This window comes from Aythya fuligula, chromosome 6 (genome assembly GCF_009819795.1).
Source record: "Aythya fuligula isolate bAytFul2 chromosome 6, bAytFul2.pri, whole genome shotgun sequence".
Classification (NCBI taxonomy): domain Eukaryota; kingdom Metazoa; phylum Chordata; class Aves; order Anseriformes; family Anatidae; genus Aythya; species Aythya fuligula.
In genome coordinates this window covers 24839480-24854751 of record NC_045564.1, presented here as the reverse complement: position 1 = coordinate 24854751, position 15272 = coordinate 24839480, and the positions used below count along the sequence as shown (strand labels likewise).

The window sequence follows — 15272 nt, the reverse complement described above, 5'->3', positions numbered from 1 at the left end:
ACCTCATCAGTCTTTAATAATTCAGGCAAAAATCGAGCAGAGCACTCCACTCAAGGGAAGCGGCAAGTTGAAGAGGGAGAGCTCGGCCACCCTTACGGGCTGAGGGGTGAGGGCTGGGTCCCTGCTCGTGCCTAGCAGCACAGCAGCCCCTGCTCTGCCACCTCCCCGCTGGATCACACGTCCCTGCTCGGCGTCATGGCCCGAGGACAGCCAGAAGGAACCCCTGGCAAGAGGCACAAGCGGTGAAATGCCCATCAGGTGATGCTTTCTCGTGTAGTTCCCCAGCTAAAGCTTTGTCTCACATTTTTTGTGAGAGCGATCCAGGGACCGAGTGAAGTAGCAGGGAAGTGGGTGGGTAGAGAACAAATGTGTCAAACTAATACAGATCCTCTCTATTTTCGAGCACATCATCACCCATGTTCATCACTTATTAAAAGCTTTTCATTTATAGTCTTTAAGGCTTAGTTGAATAACCTGCAATCATTACTTGAATCACAAAATTTGCTTTTTATTGTATTGTGTAAATGAAGCACTGTAGCATTTAATGTAAATTATTTTTTTCCTCTCCCTCTTTTATCACTGTTTTTAAAGCCATTGTGCTCAGGTGCTGTTCTCAACATACCCTAAAAGCGCAGAGCACGCTACCTGTGGCGCAAAGTAATGCTGCTCCTGGGACTCGAGTACAGCAATGAAAGAACACAGACATTCAGCCAGCCTTTCCTGGGTGCTGGCTGCCTCGGAAGTTTCTAACTGGGCTGTTCAGATCATCGGCTCTCCCCAGGGAGAGGCTCGGGGTTCCTGTATATCCAGGAGATAAGAAAAGGAATTTGTTCATTATTCATACACTGTCTCCAAGAGGCTTTCCTTTTTAATCAAAGTATAAATTCTGAGATGGAATTGATACAGGTGCAAGCCGAGAACACGGCACCACCGGTGGGATCTTCTGGCGTTACAGGCGAGGGCACGGTAACAAACCATAAATCAGATTTGCAGCTGGGGGACTGGTCAGCAACCCAGGCCATTTCAGGCCAGAGAGAAAGCTGTTTGCCATTTAACCTCTGGGGGACTTTCATATTATTTCACTGAGCTGCCAGAACGCCAGCAACCCGCCTGCACAGACGTCACCGAAATGTTTATCAAAGCAAAATCCAGTCCTCATGCCCCCAGCATGTATCAGCACATCCTGCTACCAAATTATGCCTCTGAAGTCCCGGCGGGACTCGAGGCAGCAGGTCGCCCGTCCTTCTCTGAGGCCAGTCTTTCTCCGAGACAAAATGAAAACATGAAAACACCTGGAGTAAAACCAGAAGGAAAAATAAAACAGGAGGAAAATTAAACCCTGGAAACTGGTCCAAACTGCAAAGCTGAGAGATGTGGATCCAAAATATGGAGCAATTCTAATCAGGGTTTTGGTACTGGCTCATCTGTAATTAAAATGAAGTACAAATCTGCCTGAGACAGTCAACAATCTCAGCTGTTTTCGAGATCTGGCTTTCATTAATTTCATTAACATCTTAAATGCATTCTTATTGCTTGTTCTTATGCTGAAGAGCAAGCGAAATAACGCACCATGAACCAGTTTATCTTTGTCTTTGCAGAGGAGCAGATGCGGTATCAGTCTCAGGGGCACGCAGGCCCTTTGCATGGAGAATGGCAGTGAAGGGAGCTGTGCAAGTGTGGAAATCTTCAGCCTGAAAATAAATAAATTGAAACTAGCACTTTCATCAGTGCCTCACGCATGTTGGGGAGCGGCACCAGCTTTATTATCATTATTTTGTATTTATCGGCGTGGCAATGTCAAACTGTAACTTGCCATTCTTGCTCCAGAGCAATAGCCAAGAAGGCAAAACTCCTGCTGAGACCCCACATATCAGCGCTGTGGGTCTGCCCTCCCAGGACGAGCAGTGAGTGGCAAGAGAAATCCTGCACTCACCAAGGGCAAATCCAGCAAGGCTGGAAGGGGCAGGAAGCCACGTTCAATTGCTACAGCATTTCAGGGCATGGAAACACTGGACAAGCTTTTAATCAGCTTTCACCTGATCCAAATTCTTTTGCCAAACTTCATCCTTCATCCAGAGGGAGGCAAGTTACCGACGGAGCGAGCTAGATGGAGCTGCAACACACGTGGGCCTGGGGCTCTGGCCGCCTGGCGTTCGGCCCCGCTCTTCAAAAATTCCTGGAATAAATTACCCGTTCGGGTTGTGATGATGCTGATCTGCTCTGCTTGGCATAAGCAGGTATTCTGATACAATGGAGGTGATGCTTTCTGAGACCCGTCATCTTCTTGTTTTCAAATCCACTGGCATGTTTCATAGCAAGAGAGATGAAAGAAAAGAATAGCCTTGCACTGAATAAGACTTCTGTCACAAATGAAAATTCATTTTAATTAAGCCAACTTGCATCTGCAATAATCTGCCCATAAAACTTAATATCACCTAAAAATTCCCATCAAATGCAAATTTTCCTCAGTGATTTATTTGTGTAATTGTGAGACGGAGAGAGCAGACAAAGCAGTGGGAGCCGCAGACTGAAGTAAACAGTGTGTCAGAATATGCAAAACAAGGGAAGGACACAAAAAAAAGAGAGAGAAAGAGAGAGAAGGAAGGGACAAACATTCCCTGGCAGGAAAGTTGTTGAGTGCTTAGAGCCAAAGAGTGGAAAGCTTGGGGAGGAATTTCTACACGTAACCTACTGACTCTACCCTGTTTCCACTCCCAGCATCTCTTCCATTTAGCTAGCGGATGAAATAAAAATCATTTTGGGGGTAGATGAAGGCTTGGATTTGTGCTTTAAAAGGTCATTGCCTAAAATCAGCACCACAGCAAGCAGAAGGGAGCTTAGCAGTTGGTCGGCTTCAGCGTATCCCACACTTTGAGGAGCCTGGCAGTGAGGTAATCCCCCAGGAATGTGTGTGCGGTTGGATGGCTGTGAAAAGAGAGCGGTCAGCGACCAAAGCTCTGTGCTGAATATTCACGTCACACACACACAATCATTTTTCTTGTTAAGTATTGAGAAGAATGGGAACATTATAAATGCAGTATCTTTTTTGGCTTCAAGTTTAGCTGCTTTAGAAAGATCGGCTCCCTCCCTGCTCCCCCACTCCACCAGCTGTGCTCCACCTCCATCCCTGAACTGAGTCTGCACGCACAGAGCTTTAAATGACATAAAACCAGGGAAAATTAAAGCTAATAGAACTTCAGCTAAAGAGCAAGACTCTTAAAAGATGACACAGCAAATTGGAATAAGCATTTTAAAACCACTTCTCTGTATAAAAACGTCACCTTACTCAACATATAACCCCCTGACACTTGGTTGTGTGATACCACGTCCACATCCCTATCCATGTCATATTGCTCGAAGCAACTGTTTACCCCTCTTCCTGTGGAAGAGTCATGACTGCCAGAGCAGATTAAATTTGCTTTGCCAGTGCCTTGGCTGTTGAAAATATCTTTATCTGCCCGAGGCACTTAGCAGTGTGTTGCAGTGAGACGGAGAGGAGTGAGGATCAGGTGTCCCTGCCCAAAACTCAGGCTCCTCTGTGGAGTCTCCCACTTGTTTTGTCAAGTTTTGCATCAAGCCGTAGTCAAGAAAAAAAGAAAAAAAGGAAAGAAAAAAAGTAATATAATACTTCTAGTTGGTTTTCTGAGTATTTACCAGTAAGATTATACGTTCTCTTTTTTTTTCTTATTTTTTTACTGCTTCAAATGTCCCTGCATTGACATTTTTCTGCTTACTTCCATATGCACTTGCTTATCCCGTGCTTAGCTCAGTGGGCTCATGCTCGTGCAGTTTCCCTGCATGGAAGCAAGACAGTGACTGCACAGAAGTCATTTTCTAATGAATGACAGCTACAAAGGAAGAGAGAAGTAGACCAATCCTGCCTCTCCTTTGAAAATTACAGTTTTCCCATTTTCTCAAAGCCCTGCACATACTTGTACTCACAAGACTCCATGAAGTTTCTAGGTCAGTAGGCTCCTGATTATGATTAGCTTGAATGACACGTTTAAGTGCCAGTCTCCCTTCTCTCATGGGAAACAACCAGTTCAAACATAATTCTGAACCCACTCGAGTACCTTTAAACCTTTGTTTAACAAAAAGCGAGGAAGAGGGGTGGGCAGAAAGTTGCCAGCCCACCTCAGAACTTCTACTATATTTCTAGGTAAGCAAAATCTAAAAAGCCTTCGTGGATGTTCTCAGAGAGATGAAAACCCATTGGTAACAAACCCTCTAGATTTAAGCAGCAAAAGAGTTGAACAAAAGGGACAGAATGCAAATTTTCAGCAGTTTTTGTTGTTGTTGTTACAAATTTTAGCTTTCAGCTTTTAAACATGTACTTACAATGTCCTTATAGCTGTAAATAACTCCAACACAGGGCTACAACAAGGGAAAGACCATGGATAACGCCACCTTTCTCCCTCAGAAGATACTAAACTCTTCAAGGCTATTACCTGACAAAGCCTAAAACCCTCTTACATTACATTAAATAACAGCCCTCCAATTTACCAGTGGGAAAAGTGAGATACAGGGCAGTTAAGAGACTTCTCAGGGTCCCTCCACAAATCTGTGCCTCTAAGGTACAATTCCTTGTCTGTTGTGGAATTTAACTCCTAAACGAGACCGTACCTGAACACTGTCCCCGAGCACTTCGTAACGGGATGCGAATGGCCCGCTTCCTACACAGAGGACCACTCTTTGGTGCTGTGTTAATGAAGGTTATTAACTCACACGGACATAAGGTGCTTGCTGGGTTTCTATCGCTGCCCTCGTGACTACAGCTAAGTCTGCTCACGGTTCAACTTTGGGAACGGCTGACCCTACTGGATTTCCTGCCCACGGTCCATCTCCTGTGCAAGACATCAGGAAGCTGATCTTTAAAAAGTCCACATGAAATGACTTTAATAATGTCAAAACCACCACAATTACACATGTTTGGAAGGAGACAATCAGGGGCTATGGTTAAAAAAATTACACTACTAAAAAGTTATTTTCCTTTCAAATATCTTAGCAAGTTCGTTAATACCTTCTGCTGTTGGTGAAATGATCCCCCATTAACATTTCAATTTATTATTGCTGTTCTATTAATGAGACCACAAAAAATGGAAATGAGGCCTATAAATATGCTAAGAGTTAAAGTCAGGAATCGTAACAGTGTGTGCACTTTATGAGTAATATTTCAGTACCACCAGCATTCAAAACAGCAAGGAAGTGTGGCTCTGCAGAATAAGCATCTAGCTTAACAAACAACCCCCCCAAAAAAAACAAACGAACAAAAACCCACCATAATTTCTGAAACTGTGAGCTAAAATCTCAGTAGAGCCAACTCAACCCCTGCTGCAGCAGATGGGTGAACTCTGTGCCGCTCACTGTTAAACTGCGTTTGGGGAAGGACTTTCTCAGTGAAGGTCACTGGGACTGCTAAACCTGAAAGCAAATGCTGCAGGAGGAAGGATTTGTCCCTGCGTCCTGTGATTAAAAGCCCTCCCTCCATGCTAATGTCTAGTTACTGCTGGGGGAACTGAGCCTCTCGAGAGCATCTCAGGCCCACCAGGAAAAAAGGCCAGCTACAGACAGAGAACACCAGCCCGGGGAGCCACATTAAGAGTCATTTAAGGAATATGCTTAATGCCAGGTAGCCGTTTGGATCCATCAGGCTCCCACAGTCCCTCTGGTGATCTGTTCCCCAGCTAGCAGTGGATATTCGCCATGGGTCAAGACAAATTCCTTATGCAAATGGCATTACTGCGACTTGCATTTTCAATTATTAATATTTCGCTTCTTGTCTTCCCAACTTCTTCAGAAAAGGAGGAAAGCAGCAGCTTGTTCCCCTGGGAACAAAACCACAGAATACAGTGCCTCGCTGAGCCATGAGAGGAATGGTCCCTTCAGCACAGGGATGTCATATCATGCTAGCAACATTTTTGTTTCTGCGTTTTATTTCTCTCCGGTGATTAGAAATGATCGACCCTACCCCGTTCTCCGTGCATAGCTGACGGCACCAGGCTTATGCTAAAGGAAATGTGTAGTCACACTTCCACGAGCAGTATCATCTTGCAAGGAACAAACTTATAATTATTGCATTGATTTTATAATTTGTTTTCCAGGAAGCTCAGATTTCCTGACAGGGATTGGCTTTGTGCTGAGGTCCCACTCCATCAGCCAGCGGCACGCCGCTCCCCGCGCAGCTTTTAAGCATTAACAGAAGAAATGATCTAAATTAGCCAGTTTGCCATGGCAGTAATAGCAGGTTGGGGAAGAAAAAAAAAGAAAAAAAAAGAAAAAAAAAAAACACAACAGACACCCTCAGATAAAATAAAATGAAAACATAAAAAGCAAACAATTTAATGAGAGGACAGACTATTTCAGTAAGTCTAGTTATTTGATAAGCAGACTGCCACCGTCAGCCTTTTATCATCTGCGAAAATGCATGATGGATCTTCCCTGTTTACTTACAATTTCCAACCTTCCCCTTCTGATCAACATTAGCATATTTGCTCCAGCGCCTGTAATGACACCAACTGTCTGCAAACCACCCCGATGCCACCTTTCAGGGACAGTCAGCACTGACAAGCCCGGCGTGGCTCAGCGGCACATACATATGGCACGCAGACTGGGTGGTTCGAGGCTGTTAAATGTTCTTCCTCTTCTGAGCTCGCCTAAAGGGAAGGAAAACGGCTCCTGCTGCGAGTGAACGTACATAAAGCTGTAACAAACATTTAATTTTAGCTGATCGGAAAGAGAATTAGTGTCTGCATTCTGCACTGCCAGCTCCGACTGCAGCTGCTCCAACGAGGTGGCTTTGGAGGGTTATTAATTCCCATATTAATGGTCAGCCTCCTTGTCATTATTGAAACACAAGCTCCTGAGTGTGTTTCAGTTGTTTCAGTCTTTCTTTCCCACATCTCTTTCAATTCTTCCATTATAAGCAGATAAAGTCATTATTTGTCTGAAAAGGACCTCAGTCCACACATGCTTACTATATTTTATCTGGCTTTATGATTCAGCTACACAGTTTTTCTTCTGTGTAAACAAAACAAAGCTTGTTTCAATTAAAAAAAAAAAAAAAAGAAATAATTAAAAATGTACAGCAAGTTCCAGGGAAACTGCCGAAATGGCTACTGCATGTGTGCATTGTTTGTGCTAAAGCAGTTAGCAGCCACGGGAGGGAAAGCCTCAGATACGATTTTTAAACTAGGCTCGTGAACAACATTTCACTCTCCATCAGAGCAGGTATGAATGGATTATGCCTCCACTACACTTTGAGAGGGCAACGCTGCCAGATGCCATGAATCTCAATCAATTTATGCAAAACAGGAGGCATCATATCACATCATGCCTACCTGACACAGCCTCTCGTTCTGTCCCTTGGCTGAGGTTTAGGTACGAGGCTCAGGGGTACTACTGGAACAACCCTAGGTGAACGCCGTGGAGATTTGATTCCCCTTGAACTGGAGCAAAGCAGAAGCTATTCCATCAAAATCGGCTCTTCAGCACTCAAGTTCAGCTCGTTTATGCTGGCTAAGGATCTAACTCCACTACCTACAGATTGAACGATGCTAAGGAAGGACTATTTTTATACGCTTTACCAAATATAAAACATGTGATTGACACATAGGCTGAGAATCATCTCACCCTACTTTATTCACCTGCAAGCTGGGCTAGGCAGTGAGGCACTTGGTACGTCAGCGGGCTGAGAGCAGCACTGCCAAAGGTTGGAGCATACAAGGAGCTCGACCAGCCCCTCGCCTTGGGATGAACTGCCCTGGCTTTGGAGCAAAGGTGGATGTTATTCACACTTCACTGCACCACTTCCAGTGCATTTTGCTGAAGATTTTGAGAGTTAATAAGCTGCCTGCTTCTCTTTCAGGCTTCAACAGTATCAAGGCTGTATAGAGAGAGGTGTATGGAAACAGTATCTGATCTAAAGCTAGAAACAAAAGAGCTTATTTCCCCTGATCTGGTGAAGAATCCAGTAAGCCTCTTGGGCACAGAGTTGAAACCAAAGTAAGGACGGTAAAACCCTTCCTGGAATTGCAGGATCAGGAAGAAAGCAAGAACCGAGGGGAAAAGGAGTTGTTAAATAGAGTGTACTCGAGGAGAGCTTTAATCAAAGGCGCGGTGCGTGGCTGCTTGGCAGGCACCCGGTGCTCGCTAGCAGAGGATAACGGGAGCTGGGGTAGTGAGGGTGGGGAGCCACGGCTTGGCTGCTCCTCTTCTTGACTCAGCTGGGGCTGCCTTTCCACCCCTGGGCACTTCTCTTCCCCACCTGCGAAGCGGTGATAACTCCTTAGGGATAAAGCATAGCACGTGAGAGCTGAGCCCTGTCCAGACAGGAGGCTGCATCCACAGTGTCTTCAGGCACAGCACCCCAGGGAAATCGGGGGGTCCTGCCAGAGGGTTTGAGGACAGAACCCAAAGGGACAGAACCCAAAGCTGTGGGATGAAGCCCGTGTAAGGAGGAGATGACCACGTGCCGTGCCCTTCACCCATCTCCTGAGCGGTGCAAAGCAATTCCCCAGTTTCTTGTTCCAAGGCGAAGCTCAGACATATTGCTCCTTTACAAATACAGACATTTCATCAGGGGACATCAAAAGATGTTGTGCCTTCGCTTTGCCCTTCGTAACTAACAAAGGCATCCCACAAAATAAACAAAATCCCTTCTTTTGCGTTATCCACACACATGCCACGTCCACCAGCAGCCAGGCTCCAGTCTAGTAAACGTCCTCTCCTCCCTCCCAGCTCCTCTCCCTTTTCCCACCTGGGGAATTCAGCAGCTTGCAGAAAAACTCAAAAAGCTTAAAAAAAAAAAAAAAAAAAAAAAAAAAAAATTATAAAAATCTTGGCTTGCATGACCCAGAAATAACAGCAAAAAGTGAAACCGTATGCCTTGCCCCCAGTGGCTCTGGGACTTGGAGCCAAACCAAGGCCAGGAGAAGGGAATATTGCTCTTTGTTAGCCATAAATAAATAAATAACAGGCCACTCCCTCTTGCCCTTCGGGATATGATTTCTGAGGAAGGAGAAATTCCCCACGGAGTTGATTATGTGTAGATGGGAAGCGTGCCCCCCAGGGAAACGCAGCGGGGGCAGCCCTTCCCCGTGGTGATTTCTTCCCTGCCTTTCTGTCACTTCTTTATTCATTTTGCAAGCCCCCCTCCCCTGCGCTGTGCAGTCAGGGAAGCCGCACAAAGGATCGCGCAGGTAGCTCTGAGTCCAGCCACTCGAAGCTACACGGCATCCCCGCGCCTATATAAACGATCAGTGTGTGGCCTGGGTTTCATTTGCAACTGTAAATGAAACAGGCCTACAACTGTGTTCATAATCCTCCTTAATTGAATTTCTGTGACAAAACCCAGACAAAATTATTGCCCTCCAGTTAACAGTTTGCGCGAAGTAGCCAAGGGTTCCTGGGAAGCTTTAAAACAAATGCAGGACAAAACTGGATAGCACAAAGCACTTACGTGGTGTCGGTACCGCTTCTTTGAACGGGAGGAGGTTTAAATGAAAGGATCAGGTCGTTTTAATATGAGGGACAGCCTAGGGATTCAACAAAGGCCGAAAAAGTGAGAATGAAATCAGGGTGGAAGAGCTTGGACGCAGCCCAGCAGATGCTGCTGCCGAATCCTGGGCCTTTGGAAAGGGCAGCATCACTCCCAGCTCCGTGCGGCTGATTGGAGATTCTCCCAAATCCAGAGGGGTTTGAAGCACCCATTTGGCCTGTGTGCAAGTTCACACTCCACTGGACGGGGCATCTCCTTTAAAATCATCCACTTAATCATTTCCCTCGGCTCCACTGTCAGTTGTACCATCAATACACACAGCGTTACCAGCGACGTCAGGCTGCTGGTGCAGTGCCCACGCGTATTTTGAAGATGTGAGAACCGCTGCTAAATGGAAGCGGGGACGCAGAAAGGGCACTGCCCTGAAGGCTGCTCCCACTGCTTGCGGAAGATGAGAATTAAAGGCGCTCGCATTACCGAAAATGAGTGTTTGTTGTTCTTTCAGATGATACAGATGTTTCCTTGAAGGACTGGGCAAAGCTCGTGTGAACGGAGATGCCTGTTTGCAAGAGCCAGCTGCATGCGTCATACGCCACACGGACAGGCACCCTTTTTACCCCAAAGTGCCATCTTTTAGTCACTGCATGGTCTGGTAATAAAGCAAACCAGCAAAGTTACGAGGGGCTAAAGCAGAGCCTTGGTGCCTCCACTTGTGCAGTGCCAAGGGGAGCAGGGAAAACCATGTCATCCCCAGGCCTGGTTACACCCCACGAGCTCCCCGAAGTTAACATCCTTTGCAATTTCTGCAGCAGGCAAGGCTGGGAGGCAGCGGGGAGGGTGAGGTAATGGGAAGAGAAATCCTCTAACTCCTCAGTGTGCGTCTCTGTCCCGTGGTCACCCAGCGCTCCCAAGGCCGCGTTGATGTAAATGGAGGGGTACAGGAGGCTGGAGGGGCCTCATGCCAAATTCCCTCCCATTTAATTACTTAGGACGGAGGTAAAATATCCTGAGAGGTAATCAAAGGAGCAATACCGCTCAGACAAAGGCAGGCAGAGACCAGACCTCATTTCCACAGACCTCCGCACCGTTATGGGACGGCATGCCCCTGTCCCCAGCCTCACTCACAAGGCAAAGCCAGCACGATGAGGGGCTGCAGGGGGGTTCAGGAGATGCTTCCTCTCCCAGGGACGCAGTGGGATAACACCCAGGTGCTCCCGCCTTCCTCAGCACATATGCTGCTCCACAAGCTTCAGCGGCTGCATTAACACCTGGTTTTGAGAGATTGCTCATTAGCCCCTGGGTCCTGTGCCACTTTAAGCAAGCTTTTAAGAACACCTTTTCATAGCTTGCGTGCTCTGTTTTTCCTCAGGCCACAAGTGAACTGCATCGAACGGCAGCGGGGCAAGGCGAGACGGAAATAACCAGATGCATGTGCACACACACAGCCCCCCAGCACGGCTGGGGCCAGGAAAAGGAACAAGGGGATAAATTCAGCCCAGCGCTTTGCCACCGGTGGCAAAGGAAAGAAAGGGGAACATTTAAAAGGGTGATGAAATGTTTCAAGAAAAAGCAATATATTTTTAGGCACTTGTAAAATCCACGGGCAATGACTTCTCCAGTTAATTGGTTTCATCTTATTAAACTAAAGCCTATTTGTAAAATCCAGACATATTCAAGCAGAAGTCCAATTCCTGCACCAAAAGCCAATACAGCATTTCGAAGAAGAAAATTAAGCAATGCAAACCAGTTCCCATTAGTTTGAAAGCCCAGCACTTACTGCGCAGAGGAGAAATGGAACGGAGCGCTTGGCTTTTCTAAAATGCAGTTTGGAAAAATCACGTTGCCCATTTACCCCAAAACTGCAGCCTCCTTTTTCCCCATCCCTGCGAAAACCGATAACTGTTTTGGCCCAATTACGCAGTGATTTATAAAGCAGCCTCCTGCTATCTCTCCCTGCACTTGTCACGTTCAATTTCTTCCCCCTTATTAGACCACTCTCCCTCTCATTAAATAGTCCCTCTGTCTAACTTGCCAAAGAACTGCCAATGGGCCCCTCATTTTACAGAAGAATAGACCCAGCTTTACCAAGGGGAAAGGGCCCCTAATGTGCCATGGACACAGCACAGTGAAGCATGGTAATTTGCCCGTGGTAATGATGCTACTTCACAATGATTGGGAAAACAAAAATCTTTAATAGCCAAATGACACCCCATCCTTCTGCACCCTGTTGAACTCAAAAACCAGGGGAAGCAAAACTCAATGTCCCTTAAGAGATGAGCTAAAAGTGCCTACATCATCCTTTTTTCTTTTTTTTTTCCGAATGCCTCATCTGCTGGAATCACTGCAATGGGTGGTTTGGTGCTGGGAGCAGGACAGAAATAAAACAAGCCAAGGACTTCAAAATGTTTCAGCACTTTAAAAGCAAGGGATATTCGGGGAAAAATATGAAAGACCATATATGTAAACAGTTTTGAATACACTATGCGCGTGCATGATTCCCACCCCACAAATATTCCGCTCTGCAGAAAAGATTTGTGCAAAACACCACTGAAAGTTGTACTACTTATTTTCTCTTTCTTTGGGTAAAAAGGAAGTCCGTGTTGTGGCAAGGACAGAGGGGCAGTCTGCGTGTGCCATGGCTTATTTCTGAGGATGCTCCAATTCAGCAAAGCACTGAGCTCTTGAGTGCCAAATCAATCCTGAGAAAAGCTTTCATCCTCAGTCCTCATCAGAAGCTTTTGACTTCTTACAGTTGGGTTCCCCAGGCTGCCTGGGTCGGCAAAACACTGATTGCTTTGGCCAGCCAACGTCTGGTTGCTCCAAAAAGTCAATCTTCAAATACAGCACATTAAGCCACTCAGTGGGAGAAATTCTGCTCTCATATTTGGCCAAACACAGCAGGCAGAGCTGCGCCGACTTTGATGACATTATTTGGTGGGCACCAGAAGGAAGGAGGAATCATAAGCCATCATATGGTGCACGTTTGGTAATCTTTTGGCACCGCTGAAAGGTTGGGGAATAAGCTTAAATACAGGCTTATGAAAAAGGATAGACCAATATAATTTACAGTATTGCTCGTATTAGTCAACATCAGGTTTCTTTGATAGTTTCCAAGGGCAGAGAGTGTAATTTGTCAGAAGTTGGCCAGTTGCAGTTTTGTAAATTTTGTAGCTGCCTGATTGGCACACTTCACGCTCTTCTTGTCCAAAACTTTTCCTTCTGCTACAGCTGCAGAGAACAGGAGCAAGACTTGAATTCAGCAGGCTCCAACAAGGCCAAGTTGCTGAGAAACAAGAACCAAGCCCTTTCATTGCCACACTTGTCCAGGAGTTCTTCAATTCATGATGTTAAACTCTTAACAAACCCCGAGACAAATCTCTTACTGCAATTAAGCAATAGCTTCTGCTTTAGAGCATCTGGTGGTCTTTTTAAAGATTATTCACTGCAGAGTTCATCAGTTGATTGCCTTATTGTCTTATGAAATTAAGTGCCTGCCACAGGAAAAGTTTGGCAACCCGTGTTGAAAATAAGCACCCGAAGACTCTCTAAATACCTGTTTATTCAATCTAGAGTAGCACTCGAGGGAAGTACTAAAATCTTTAAGAGAAATGCCACACACCACGTTAAAAATTCCCCCAAATGTTGTATTCTTAAGCCTTTCTTTACTTTCTTTACTTTATGTGTCTGCTTCAATTAAAAAATGTTCTAAAATCCCCTAGGATGCGTGTTCCAATGGCTGACTCAACATTTCCTTTGCAGTGAACATGGCTACAGTGCTGGCTGTGGAACTTTGGGAGGGACGTAAACAAATCAGCATTTTCATGTCCCTTAAGGACCAAACGATTTAGTGTAATTTTAAACCTTAACATTTTCCGGATGAATAATTTTGTTACGTTTCATCTTCAGCTCTGCAGACCTTGCCAAGCAGAGACCGTAATACTTAGCAGCTATTTATCAGCAAACCCATGGGTGACTTTTCGGAGGCCTGATATTAGAGACCTGTCCAGGCCATCTCCCTCTGAAACTTGGCTCCTCAAGGAGCCAAGGACAGGTTCCCAGCTGTGACCCAGCACAGGTGATTTCCCAGGCCTCATGCAAAGCTTCTTGAGAGTGTGAAAAGGGCACGTTGCATTCCAGAGGCTGAGAGCAAAATAAACCTTCCTGTTTGGGAGAAAATTCAGGCCTGAAGCAGAACTGGCAGAGACACTCTTCTGGACACTGCACTTCTTAAATGGGCTCGGGCGTGAAACCTAGAGAGCTCTCATTGCTGGTAATGACCATCCATCCCCTCATCCTGCCAGCACCACCCGCTCCTTTGGGGTAGCAGAAGCAGTAGAAGCAAAGACAGGGAGGGGACAGAGCAGGTACACAGAGCCACAGCCACCCTTTATTGTGGTCAGGTAGATCCCGGTGCTTCAAAGCTCTGCGCCATTCAGCAAGTACGTCAACAGTGCCTTGTTGGCACAGCGATGGCCTCCTCTGCACAAGCAACCACAGTGACACAACGGGGTGTGAGCAGAAGAGCTGGAGGATCTGGCACAGCACAGTTCCATTTCCTGGTCTATCCCTTGATATCAAGCTCCTCGTGCAAACACTAATGCTCATGCAGAGAGCTGCTAACACCATTCAGCCCGGTGGAGTTGGTTCAAGGCACTTGCCTTAGCAATGTAAGTTACATCTACAGTTTTCCCTCTAGGTTTTGCAAGATGAGTGCATAGGTACAATCATTACACTCATTAATTCTAAAATAGTGGTATTTGTTTTGCCTGCTGCTTGCCAGGCAGATATAGCCACCAGGGTGTGAAGCTATTAAGTGCAAACCACAGTTCCTATCACTTTGTTTTGTTCTTCACTCTCCTTTTACTGAGCATTTTCCTTGAGTTCTTTCTCTTTTGATCTACTTGAGAAAAATGGCCTCCTTTATTGATTAAATTACAAATTCCAGTGGCTGGTGATTGAGTTATATGATAACACCTGCCGAAAGCCATCAACTACAATTGAAATAAAAGGAAAAATTAGCACTCTCTTTATTACAAATGGTTTGGATGTTGAGTAGCTGACTGAATTAAATGGAGATTGAGCAGATCTGAGAGAACTGATTAGGGAAAACAATGCAGGATTCAGGAAAGCGCTACCAAAATTCACAGCTCACTAATTCACCTAAGGAAAATATGGGAACAGTTGAGGAAGAGACAGAAATAGCACTGTTTTCAAACATCCAGGAATTCAATCCAGGAATTGCACAAAAGCTTCCCTCTGTGATAAGACTCCTCAGATACCCAACTCTGACACCAGGTGACTGATGGCCAACAATTACATGATCAGGGCAGCAGCCTCCATTTCATTCATTCAGCTTCTAATAGGCCTTTTTAATTAGTGCTATCACAAGCAAAATAAGGTTTTTGGCCTTTGTTCTGTGCCTGGGAACCAACTCCATGCCAGCTTTTGGTAACGTATCATTGCATTTTATTCACTGCTCATCTACTCTAATGAGGTATTTTTATTTTTGTCTACTTGTGGCATTTCCAGCAATACAGACAGATGTCTTGGGCTTTCTTCCTGCAGATTAAACAACCATTATAGGAATTCTTAAATAAGACAACATTAAGCTCATAAAGCAAAGTGTCTAAAATGGCACTATCCATTTTGGAACCATGTCCTCCTCTTCCAGCCACTTTCTTGCAAGCTCATGGCAAGGTAGAGTCTAGCAAAGTTTAGCAAAGATCTAGAAACAGTATAAACACAGCTGTTAAAGAAGGGTTGCAAACATCATATT

The 15272-nt window shown here is 45.5% G+C and overlaps 1 protein-coding gene across 5 annotated transcripts in view; it reads right to left on the bottom strand.

The window, feature by feature from the left end:
- Positions 1 to 15272, bottom strand: part of SEMA5B (semaphorin 5B) — a 254481-nt gene that overhangs the window by 159568 nt on the left and 79641 nt on the right. The gene's annotated exons all lie outside the window — the stretch shown is intronic.